The following is a 13,373-nucleotide window of genomic DNA, read 5'->3' as shown; positions in this document are numbered from 1 at the left end:
AATATGTTCATGAAAGATTTAATCGAATAAATATTTCACTTTATTGAAACTAAAATGTAATTTGTATTTTTGTAGGGAGATTTGAAACGTATGAAATTAAGTAAAAATCAAACGGAGCATAATTGCAACTTTTTAGTATATGTTAGTAGATGAAGAAATTTTGGTCCGAATCTCCTCATCTTGTATTGCACTAAAAAGATATTCTTAAATAAATATCGTAGTAGGTTAAATTCAACTTCACTCAATCGATTAAAACATATACTTTTATTATTTAATATGTAATATGTGGCAATATTATACATCTCAATTAGTAAGCGATAATTAGTTGAACTATGTTTAAGTTATCAAATTTAAGATATAAATTTATAGTGGTTTATAAATTATATGTATTACAACATATTATAGGATAATATGAATGTGGCTTTCATACAAAAAGCAAAGATAGTATGTATGTGGATTAAGATTAAGATTGAATAGACAAATCTTGTTGTTGATGTGAGGTAGATAATCTTCAATTGTGATAGGAGGACCACTTTCAACATCAAACCTTTAATCCATTTGGATATACATATTCTTATGAATTTGGGGTTTTATTTTATTAAAGATAATCTTCTTTTTAGTTGGACACAATATTTGGATTTTGGAGGTGGAAAAGGATTATGAAGAAATGGTTGTCCCACATCGATCGGATGTAAAGGAGGAAGTGAGGGGTGAGGGTATATAAGAGAAGGCGAAGGGAGGAAGAACTCACTTACCTGGATGGGGATACTGGGTGATCAATAAGGCCCATATCCTAGGCCCATGGCCTCCATTGCACTTTGGAGGGGTGTGGGCTTAAGGCCTGCCCAAGTGGTGGAGCCTACATCATAATTTGTGCTAGTGGGGACCTGCGTACGCGCGGTCCCTTCCAATTCTCAATTCCCAATTTTTATTATTTAATTGTTGCATAATTAGTTTCTTTGAGAACTATTTTGTACAAATAATTATTTTCTTGTTCTCGATCTTAATTAGAATGACAATGGATGGGTCTATCGAACTTATGGAAGAATGATAAAAAGTTCAAAGTCTATCCAAAATGAGACTTCATTTTAGTTTTTATTGAATATTGTTATGCATTAATGCGACACTCAATAGAGAAACTAAAGGTTAATGTGAAATTGTGATGAATGAAGAATATTTTTTAATTTAATGCAAAGGATTTTTTTTTCTTTTTAAATAACCTTCCAAATTCGATTGGCTCACATGTAATTTTTAATTTTGTCATTTAAAATTAATATTTATTTTATATATCTATTTTAAACAATTATTTAATAATTTATAAATTATAAAAAATAATAGTAAATCTTATTTCATTTACCAAACAAGCTCAAATTTTCCAAACACTAATTCGATTTTACAAATGGCGCGCCTAATTTTACACACACAAAAAAAGAAAACATAAATGCGAAAATTTTTCTAAAAACCACAACAATCCGAAATGAAGAAGATATTTCTTTAGTGTACTTTTCTTTATTTCCTCTCAAATGCATATATCTAGTTTATTTTTCTCTCCAATTATAATTTTCGTTAAATATGACTTTGGTTCCTATATATTTTAGTTTTTGTACATTTAATTTTTTTAATTTTAATATTATTAATAATCTTAAATTTACTTACAATTTCAATAAATTCCTAAATTAAGTCTTTGAAGCTTAATTTTTTTTAATCGAAATTAGTTAAATAATAATTAAAAAAAATCACACAATAAAAGATAATATGCGAATATATTTTCACAATTTATAAAAAAGGATAAAATAAATTAACATTTTCTTGTGGGATAAAATTTACCGCAAACTAATTTCAGAAGCTATTTTTAAAAATGATTGAGAGTTGAAAATTGAATATTTGAAAGTATATAAATTAAAATAGGAAAAAGAATTAAAAAAATAGAGATCAAAATGATATTTTAACCTTGACTAAATTATATAAAATATTCCTAAATTTCGTACTTTAGGTAAAAAAAACACACTTGAACTTTCAAAAGTTCTAAAAATACCCTCAAAATTTTTAAAATAAATTAGAAATATCCTTAGAGTTAGTTTTGGATGAAAACGGCTAGTTCTTTGTGTCAAAACTACTCCTAGACTTTCAAAAGTTTAAAAATACTCTTAAACTTAAAAATAAAAAAATAAAAAAATAAAAAAAACACTCATACTGTTACATGAGCTGTAACCATTAATGCCTTATTACTTCTCTATTTTTTTTTTCTCCCATCTCTTATTTAATACGCCGCTTACTCTCCTTTTTGTTAATTGTTCAATATTATCTTTATATCAATAAATAATTATACAAATAAAACTAGTATCTTGGACTATAATAAGAATAAAGAAAATAATGGACGCATTAGCAAAAAGGGATTTTAGGACTTAAATGTTCTAATAAAGTTGTACGTTATTAATTGAGTGCGTATTACTAGCCAAATATATATTTTTTTTTATTTGGCTATTATTGTTTTGGTATGTAAGGGGAGATTTTGAGTTTTGAACTTGGTGAGATTTTATGTTTTAACTTAAAAAAATTAGTTTTTTTCTTGTTGAAAAAATTGGTGTAAAATTTGAAAAAAATAGAAGAAAAATTAGAGTATCTATATTAAAAAAATTGAGGGTTATTTATATAACTTATTTTAAAATTGGTTCTTCAAACTCAAGAAAACTTCAAACAAATTTTCAGGAATATTTATGAAACATAATTTTAACGGTTTCCATCTAAATTAACAGTAAGGATAGTTTTGAACTTTTTTAATAGTATAAGTGTAAGGACATTTTTGAAACATTTGAAAGTTTATGAGTATTTTTTACATGAAATACAAAGTTCAAAATCATTTTTTATAATTTAGCCTTTAAGTTTTTATCTTTGCATTTTTTTCCCTTTCTTTAATTTTATTTCTACACAATTTTGGTATAATTTTTTTTTATTTTTAAAAAGTATAATAGGGATAGAAGAATTTGGATCATAGACCTCTTAATCACTGATATATCTATATGCGGATGGCGTTATGTTTGCTTTGGCTTCTAATTTTCATCATAAAATCTCTATTTTCCATTTTTTTTCTCTCCATCTCTTTGTTTTATTTTGTTTGTTTTTTTTTTTTTCATACCTAAACTCTGCTTTCATGTATTTATCTATCTAAGCACCTCTTTTAGCTTAAAAAAAAAAAAAATTAAATTAAAAACTATAAATAAAATTATCATCAAATGTTTTGAGTTAACTTCCAAAAATATCTTGTTTTTTAGAAAAAGAAAAAAACTTCCAAAAATATCTCTTTATCAAATTTATAGCCATTTTACGCATTTTATCTCCAATAATTGAAGTAACTATGAAGGTAAGGTTATTATTTATGATTTTGTTATAAGAACTCAAAATAAAAAAAAATAATAAATAAAATTAATTGTTGTAAACTTGGCTTTGGAGAAATAGTTTTATACCTTTTATGTGCAAAGTTTCAACACAATCATGATTTTGTTTTGATTAACAGCAAAGCAATTGTGAATCAATTAGTAATTAAATATGGGAATGAAACAAACACAAAACATCACAGGCAAGAATTAATGATTTGTAATCTCTTAATTTTTATTAAAAATGACAAGCACAATGCTAATATTAAATAATAGTATAAATTATATATATGTAGAAATATTTGTAGGGCAATAAACATATAGTAATGCATCCACATGAATGTTCTTAGTTTGGTTCTCATTCTCTAAATAATTTCCCATCTCCCTTAAAATTAATTTGAAAAAAAAGAAATATTATTTGTTTTTGCCCTAAAAAAAAAGTTAAGAATAGAGTTGTGGGAGAGATTTTTTGTTCATTAATAATTAAGTTTAGAATTATATCGAGAAATTTATATAATGCTACAAGGACGGGGAGGGTATCCCTGCCCCATCCTCGTCCCTATCCTCAACCCTGATAATTTTTTTAATATATATATATATATATTTGTTAAAAAAAGAACAACGGGGATGGGTCCTCGCGGGGACCCATTTCCCCCGGCGGGGAATCCCTGTCCCTGTCCTGCCTTCAATTGGAGAGGACGGGGGCGAGGATGGGGGGAAGTACCCCCTGCGGGACAGGGATGGGGAATCCCCCCCGCCCCGCTGGCTCCGTTGCCAATCCTGAACCTAAGACTTTAACACTTGAGAAGGGATTCTTTATCTTGGGGGAGCTTAAGACATCATTACTCGTGAAGAAATTTGAAAACTTAAGGGGAGTCTAAATTCTTAAAGTGAAGGTACGTTCACAAGAAAGTTGAAAGATTACGTTTGAAAAACAGTCTCACACTTAGGGGGAGCTTAAATGATCATTCACTAATATTCTTGTACTTAAGAGGAGTCTAAGTACATTGAAGACGAGGGGATCTCACACTTAGGGGAGCCTAAGTTTCATTGAGAGAGAGTCTCACACTTAGAGGGATCCTAAATAATTATTCTCTAAGTTGGGTTATTCGAGTGCCACTGTAACTGCGGAGATAAGTACATTGTTGTAATCATTGAGATTGGTGTCCTAATTCTCATGGAGTCTTGTAATTTGTAATTTATACATATTGTTATGAATAAAATAAGAGTTATTTTATCTGACATTTACTCATATCCCATAAACAAAGCTCCATGGTTATCATAAGAGTTATTTTATCTGACATTTACTGATATACAAGTGGATCATACCTTAAGTGATAACCTAAATAGGTCTGTAGTATAAGGATTAAGGAGGGATACCTGATTCTGGTGACATTACGGATACAACCCGCTTTGTAGAGTTTTGCTAGTGTTGTGAACTACTACAGAGGGTAGAACCTGACCATTCATGTGGAGACATGCGAATGGGGGTGTCCTAGAGTTTGTATAAGATCAGACCACGAGATGATTCGTCTCTGTATATAACGCCGTTGATACTGAAGACTTACATCTCACCTAAACAACCATAGGTGACATGACCTCAATCCTGAGTGTTTTGGGAACTTCTGCCTTTGACGGCAGTCCTTTGATTAGTATGGGTGAGAGTGGCCAGATTGCCAACTCAACATACCTACCATTTTGGGGACTTGTCTGATTTGGGAGCTGAGAACTCAGTTACACAAGATGAAATTCACTCCTTCCCCGAAGCAGGGGTAAGTAGATAGAATGCTCCCTTAAGGGCTGATTCCGGAGCTTGAACATAATGGCCACAACTTCTCTTTGGAAGAGAGAACTCAGTCATAGTAGGACTATGACTTATATTTATTAGAGGAATCAGTGGTACTTAAGGAGTTAGATGTAACTATAGGGGCATAACGATTATTGACCCAGTTGTACTTACGAGCGATTTGTGAAGGGTTATCATACTGTTGATTGGTTGATATGAACACATAATATATCTGTGGTAAGGAGAGTTCAACTGTCGATCTTTAGTGGAGTGCTTGGCAGTTAACAGATGGTGGATCCTGTGACTAAAGACTTTAGTAAGTTATTCATGTACTGTTGGAGCTTCGAGCTATAGCTCCATAAGGTCTCTTGGGTAGCTCAATAGATTCAAGTTGAGGATCAGTTCTTGGTGTTGATTTGAAATGTACAAATTGACAAGAGGTAATTCAATTATATATGATTTGATCGGTGTGATATATGAGATATATCATGTGGAGGATTAATGTAAATGAGATTTACATTAAGTACCATGAAATAGAAAAAGAGCTATGGTTTATATGTTTTATGAGATGAAATATTAAAACTATAGGTTATAAATATAGTATGGTAAGTTGGTTATCATATATATTTATAGTATTATTAATTATTGGATAGTTATCTATTTTTCTCTAATAACCAATTGAATGGGAGGTTATTGGTGGTTCCATAGTAACCGTGAGATAAAAGGAAAAATGTTTTCCTAAATTTAGTGATTGAATTGAGAGTTTTTATTCTCGAAAAGTTGTCACAGTGGCTGTCAAGTAAATGAGATTTACTAAACGACAGCTGATGAGAGACTAGACAATCGTGGAGTGTATCTCTACGATGGTCACTCAGCTGGTCAATTAGCTAAACGATTACATAGCTTTTGCTAAACGATCGCATAGCTTCTGTTAAACGATTGGGCATCGTCTATACTATAGACTTTTGCCATCTCCCACTTGCTCAATCGTTTACACGATTGTTCTTCCTCCGATCTCGTCCTCTAACCAAGTCCACACAGAGCTCACACTTCTGGATTCTCACACCGAGAATACTAAGGTAGCTATTATGGTGGTGTTGTACTCAACTCGACATAGTCGAGGTTTTTGGAGGTCGTTCGTTGAGATCGTCGTGTTCGTGATCTTGGTGTTCATGGCTACTGTGATCGTGCTGTGTTGTAGTCGAAGTGTTCGAGGGTTTGTGTGTTGCAGTCTTGCTAAGTGATCGAGCGTTCGTGATCAAGGGTGTTGAAGATGAGTCTTCAAAGGTATGTGTAATTCTTCCCTTAATCGTAGAAAAGCATGTTATAATTTCGTTGTTTGCATAGCTTGTATGTTTTCGTTTTGCGACTGTAATTGTTGTTGTTCAAATACGATTTAAATTTGAAACGATCATTCCGCTGCTCATGGAAATCCTCATGTTCGATTTCCTTCAATTTTACTCATATCTAATAAACAAAGCTCCATGGTTATTGTATGTAAACTTAAGCATGTATATGAGATATACAAGTGGATCATGCCTTAAGTGATAACCTAAATAGGTTTGTAGTATAAGGATTAAGGTGGGATACCTGATCCTGGTGACTCGAATATGACCCACTTTATAGAGGTTTACAAGTGTCGTGAACTACTATAGATGGTAGACCTTGACCATTCATGTGGAGACATGCGAGCGGGGGCGTCCTATACAAAGAGTTTGTATAAGATCGAGCCACGAGATAATTCATCTCTGTATATAACGCCGTTGATACTGAAGACTTACATCTCATTTAAACGACCATAGGTGACATAACCTCAATCCTGAGTGTTTTGGGAACTCCTGCCTTTGAGGGCGCTCATTTGATTAGTATGGGTGAGAGTGGCCAGATTGCCAACTCAACATGCCTACTTTTTTGGGGATTTGTCTTATTTGGTAGCTGGGAACTCAGTTACACAAGATGGAATTCACTCATTCCCCGAAGCAGGGGTAAGTAGATAGATTACTCCCTTAAAGGCTGATTCCATGGCTTGAACATAGTGACCACAATTTCTCTTTGGAAGAGAGAACTCAGTCATAGTAGGACTATGACTTATGTTCATTAGAGGGATCAGTAGTACTTAAGGAATTAGATGTAAATATAGGGGCATAACGGTTATTGGCTCAGCTGTACTTACAAGCGATCTGTGAAGGGTTATCACACTATTGATTGGTTGATATGGACACATAATATATCTGTGGTAAGGAGAGTTCAACTGTTGGTCTTTAGTGGAGTGCGTGGTTGTTAACGGATGGTGGATCTTATGACTAAAGCCTTTAGTAAGTTATTCATGTACCGTTGGAGCTTTGAGCTACAGGTCCATAAGGTCCCCTTGGTAGCTCAATGGATTCAAGTTAAGGATCAATTCTTGGTGTTGATTTGAAATGTACAAATTGACAAGAGGTAATTTGATTATATATGATTTGATCGGTGTGATGTATGAGATACATCATGTGGAGGATTAATGTAAATGAGATTTACATTAAGTACCATGAAATAGAAAAAAAGCTATGGTTTATATGTTTTATGAGATGAAATATTAAAACTATAGGTTATAAATATAGTATGGTAAGTTGGTTATCATATATATTTATAATAATATTAATTATTGGATAATTATCTATTTTTCTCTAATAACCAATTGAGTGGGAGGTTATTGGTGGTTTCATGGTAACCGTGAGATAAAAGAAAAAATGTTTTCCTAAATTTAGTAGTTGAATTGAGAGTTTCTATTCTCGGAAAGTTCTCACAGTGGCTGTCAAGTAAATGAGATTTACTAAATGACAGCTGATGAGAGACTAGACGATCGTGGAGTGTATCTCTACGATAGTCACTCAGCTGGCCGATTAGCTAAACGATCGCATAGCTTCTGTTAAATGATTGGGCATCGTCTATACTATAGACTTTTGTCATCTCCCACTTGCTCAATCGTTTACATGATTGTTCTTCCTCCGATCTCGTCCTCTAACCAAGTCCACACAGAGCCCACACTTTTGGATTCTCACACTGAGAATACCAAGGTAGCCATTGTGCTGGTGTCGTATTCAACTCAGTCGAGGTCCTTGGATGCCGTTTGTTGAGATCACTGTGTCTATGATCTTGGTGTTCGTTGTGTTCGTGGCTGCTGTGATCGTGCTATGTTGCAGTCGAAGTGTCTGAGCATTCATGTGTTGCAGTCTTGCTGAGTGATCAAGCATTCATGATCAAGGGTGTTGAGGATAAGTCTTCAAAGGTATGGGTAATTCTTCCTTTGATCGTAGAAAAGCATGCTATAATTTCGTTGTTTGCATAGCTTGTATGTTTCCGTTTCGTGACTGTAATTGTTGTTGTTCAAATGCGATTTAAATTTGGAATGATCATTCCACTGCTCATGAAAATCCTCATGTCCGATTTTCTTCAGTAATTGCTTGATTTTATAATATAAATATCTTTCTACGGGCACACTGCCTTAGATGTAGGTGGTAGTTACATCGAACTAAGTTACTAAAGTCTTTTTTCTATTCTAATTTTTATTTTCCTGCATTTATCTATGACATCTTTGAAAATGTTGTAACATCGTGTGTAACAAGTTCTATCATATGTTAGATAACCTAAATTTCAACTTGTAATACTTTGAATACATGATTCATTCCTTGGAACTTAAATGCATCACATACTTGTGTTAAGTTACTTGCCAGAGGGAAGACTATCTTTAGAGATCAACATGATCATTTCATAATCTTTTTGTCACTCATATGCTCCTTAGAAAAATTCCTTTGACACCCCTCAATATAAAAGATGGCTCTAAGTCAAACATGTTTTTTAGTAGGTTAAATTTTAAATTTGTTCCCTTATGTTTGGACACAGTTAGAATTTAACCCTCATAGTTTATAATTAGAATTTAGTGATCCCTATGGTGTGATAAAGTTCTCTATATAGACTCTACGGTAGTGACTATTAATGAAGTGTTTAATAAAATACTCCTAAATAATCCATAAGGTAGAGACTATTTATAAGAGGTTCATCAAACTATAGAGACTATCTATGAAATTTTATCAAACCATAAGGACTAAAATTTAACCTTTAACCTTTTTTATTTTTTTAAAAAAATCTTTAAAACCATATGGACTAGATTCTAACTTTCTCTCAACCATAAAGAACAAATTTGTAATTTAACCTTTCTAGTACAAGCAAAAAATTTGAGGGTAGGAGAACGGGCTATTGATCGTTAGAATGCTATCACAAGTTCACAACTGTTGATGCTAACCTTTACCCATTATAAGTATAAGTCAATTGATAAATAGTTTGGACATTTTTTATGGGAGGACTAATTCGTTGGGAAAAAACCTACCACTTCCACAAGAATAAACAGAAAAATAATAGAGAAATTAAAAGAAAATATTAAAACTAGAAAAACACAAAAATTTATGTGGAAAGCTCACTTGGAGAAAGACCATGACCTACCAGAAATTCACTATGTGAAAAATTATTACAATCAAACAAAATAATTCTCTCTTCTAATCCTAATTAGAAAGGCACTCTCTTGAAGCTTTTATATTACTTACACCATTTAATCTCACTCTCAAACTAGAGAATACAAAAGGGAATTTAATTAGAGTAGTACACCTAAGCTTAAAATGTTTCTCTTTGGGACAATTTGAAATCAAATGCATATGCTTCTTTTATAGTATTCATAGTCCGTGACTTTTTTTTTAACTTTTTCAATGTAGGATAATTGCACTTCTAATATTTTATCAAAACTCAACACATTTTTTATGTTGAAATATTTTGTGCTCGTCAATAAGCTTTAATGTAGATTGATGACTGAAATAACATTAAAGCACGAGATCCTTCTTTCCATAAAATTTTAAGCCTACAAGTGAATGGAGTATTGTTATAGAAAGATTCGAAATCAAGAAAGAACAATGCAGCTGGCAGTTGAACGATAGTCATCTTCTTTCTGTTAAATGTTGTGACTACTAAAGATCTTCATCGTTGACCGAATCGCCTACACATATATAAACGAAATCAATCGAGAGATTAATGAAAGAGTGAATTGTAATTGAGAGAGCAAGGCATTTTCGTTCTGTAATACATTGAAGAGTAATAAAGAGAACCTCCCAATTTGCACAGTGGACGTAGGCCTTTGGCCGAACCACTTAAACTCCTGTGTCTTTTCTTCTTCCTCAACGATTGTTTAGATTTTGCTAAAGTATCATTTATACAATCGTGTAGTTCCTATCACATCATGTACACGATCGTTTAGCTCCGCGTGCAATCGTTTATACGATCGTTTAGATCTTCAGTTGTCGTTTAAAAAATCGTCTAGCTTCAGAAAACTGTCATCTACACGATCGTTTAACGCTTCCTCCTATTGTTTACATAATTGGCCTATCATTTAGTTATTGGTGCATCGTCTATACGATTGTGCAAACTTTTGGTAAACGACAGAAGGATTTTAAAGCATCTACATTCTATCTCCCCTGACTCTTGAATTGTTATCAACCGTTAAAACTGAGTGTATTGTGATTATTAACGTGAAGATCTAGTCATCTGGGACAATAAGTGGTCTCAGAGCCTAGTGAACAGTTCAAGACAACTACAAGATTTGAATTCTTGATTTGGAGTAATTAATCTTGAAGACCAAGAATGACAACTACCAGATATGAGACTGAGAAATTCGACGGCAAGACAGATTTTGAATTATGGAAAGCAAATATTAAAGCAGTCCCTGGGCAGCAGAAGGTATTTTTGGCCATTACGAACCCTGCGAAGTACCCGAAACACTTTCTCAGGCAGACAAAAAGATTATTGAATCAAATGCATATGGAACCATCATTTTCAATGTCACAGACAGTGTTTTGAGGCAAATTGTGGATCAACCTACTGCCTATGCCCTGTGGAATAAGTTAAATGAGATTCTATCTCAACAAAGATCTACCCAATAAAGCTTTATTGAGAGAAAGATTCTTCACATATAAGATGGATCTAGCAAAGTCCCTCATGGACAATCTTAATGAGCTCAAGAGGCCGTCTTTCTAGTTCAGATCGATTGGAGATAACATTGGAGAAGAGAATGAAATATTCATATTATTGGATTCTCTACCAGAAACTTTCAAAGATGTGAAGACTACATTGAAGCACGGTAGAGAAAGAATCACCACATATCAGTTGTAAGAGTCAGAGAGCATGAATTGCAAATGACCAAGAAGAATTAACCAGGAGGTGAAGGCTTGTTCTCTAAAGGGAAGAACAAGAACATTAGGAAAGGCAAACAGAACAATGGATACAAGTCCAAAATAAAGTGCCATTTTTGTCACAAGATGGGGCACATGAAAAAGGACTGTTATGCCTTGAAGAGAAAATTGAACCAACAGAATAAGGAGGGTAAACAGACCGAGGCTGCTGTAGGTGAGAATTCCTTAGTCTATTCGAATTCTTTAGCTACTATTGAAGAAGGTGGAGACTAGAATACTATGGAGACTCAAGATTGGGTGTTAGATTCTGGTTGCTCAGTTCATATGACATCATTCAAGGGATAGTTTTACACTTATAAGAAGTGAGATGGTGGGCTGATCTATATGGGAAACAATAATACATGCAGAGTTGTGGGAATAGAGTCTGTGTCCTTGAAGATGCAGGATGGTTCAATCAAATTGCTAAGGAATGTGAGATATGTTCGAACTTTGAAGAGGAATCTCTTTTCATTGGGGATGTTTGATGCCATAGGATGTCAATATAGGGGTGTGGGAGGCACCTTTGAAATTATTAAGGATTCCAAAGTGGTCTTGGTGGCAACCAAGGTAAATGGTCCATATATCATCAAGGATGTGTAAATGACACACTCGACTTTGTTAGCAACAAATGAGAAACCTACTGAAGATGAGTTGTGGCACAAAAGACTCTTTCATATCAATATGAGGGGGCTGCAAGTGCTATCTAAACAGGGTATACTACCAAAGGGGGTTAGAGATAACCTTAAATTTTGTGAACATTGTATATTGGGCAAAGCAACTAGACAACAATTTCCCAAAGAACAACACACTTCAAAGGAAATCCTTGAATATGTGCATTCCGACTTGTGGGGGCCAGCTCACCCTCTATCTCTTAGTGGAGCAAGGTACTTTATTTCATTTGTAGATGACTATTCAAGAAAGATTTGGGTTTATTTCTTAAAATCCAAAGATGAAGTATTTAGTAGATTTAAAGAATGGAAGAACTTGATTGAGAAGCATACCCCTAAACAAATTAAACATTTGAGAATTGATAACGATTTAGAGTTTTGTGGAGAGGAGTTTAATTTGTATTGTAGGGAGCAAGGCATAGTGAGGCATAGAACTGTGAGATTCACACCTCAACAAAATGGAGTGGCTGAAAGATTAAATAGAATAGTGTTAGAAAGAGTAAGATGTCAACTGTCCAATGCCTTGTTACCTGAAAAATATTAGGCTGAAGCTGTCTCCTACACCTTATACACACTTAATAGATGCCTTCATCAATCTATAGAGCTGAAGACTCCTGAAGAGAGGTGGACAGGGCAGCCACCTAAGCTGGAACACCTAAAAGTGTTTGGTTGTGTTGGCTATGTGCATCAAAGCCAAGAGAAATTGAAACTAAGGGCTGTAAAGTGCATGTTCTTAGGCTTTACATCGGGAGTAAAAGGCTTTGACTGTGGCATCCAATTGAAAAGAGGTGTGTGAACAGCAGAGATGTGATCTTTAGAGAAAATGAAATGTTCATGATGTCAGAACAACCATCTTCAACAGGAACCAAGATTAGTAGCACTAGATTTGAGGTGGAGCCTCAAAATGATAATGAAGCTTCTACTTTCTCACAAAACCAAGAGTTAGAAAGTGATGAGGCAGCTGAATCTAGTGATCACATGTCAAGTGATCAAGTTGAGACACATAGAGACTTGCACAACTACTCATTGGCAAGAGACAGACCGAGAAGAACTATAGTACCACCAGCAAGGTACCAAAAGACCGACTTTGCAAGTGTAGCATTGAGTGCTACCATTTCGAGTAATAATGAACCTTCCAGCGTTGAAGAAGCAATAAATAGCCCGAATGCTAGACAATGGATTGAGGCTATGAATGATGAGATGAAGTCTCTCAATCAAAATGACACTTAGAGATTATTATCTTTGCCCAAATGGTACAAACCTATCTCATGCAAATGGATCGACAAATTTAAAG

General features: G+C 33.7%; 1 non-coding gene across 1 annotated transcript; it reads left to right on the top strand.

Annotated features, from left to right (window-relative positions):
- The first annotated feature begins 747 nt into the window (after positions 1–747).
- On the top strand, positions 748–907 carry LOC120082322 (U1 spliceosomal RNA). The gene has a single exon (XR_005483152.2). It is a non-coding gene; the product is annotated as a U1 spliceosomal RNA (small nuclear RNA).
- The last annotated feature ends 12,466 nt before the right edge of the window (positions 908–13,373 follow it).

The sequence above is a fragment of the Benincasa hispida genome, chromosome 7 (assembly GCF_027475165.1).
Source record: "Benincasa hispida cultivar pf3 chromosome 7, pf3_genome.v1.1, whole genome shotgun sequence".
NCBI classification, from domain to species: domain Eukaryota; kingdom Viridiplantae; phylum Streptophyta; class Magnoliopsida; order Cucurbitales; family Cucurbitaceae; genus Benincasa; species Benincasa hispida.
The sequence above is the reverse complement of the archived record's forward strand: the minus strand, read 5'-3'. Positions and strand labels throughout refer to the sequence as shown.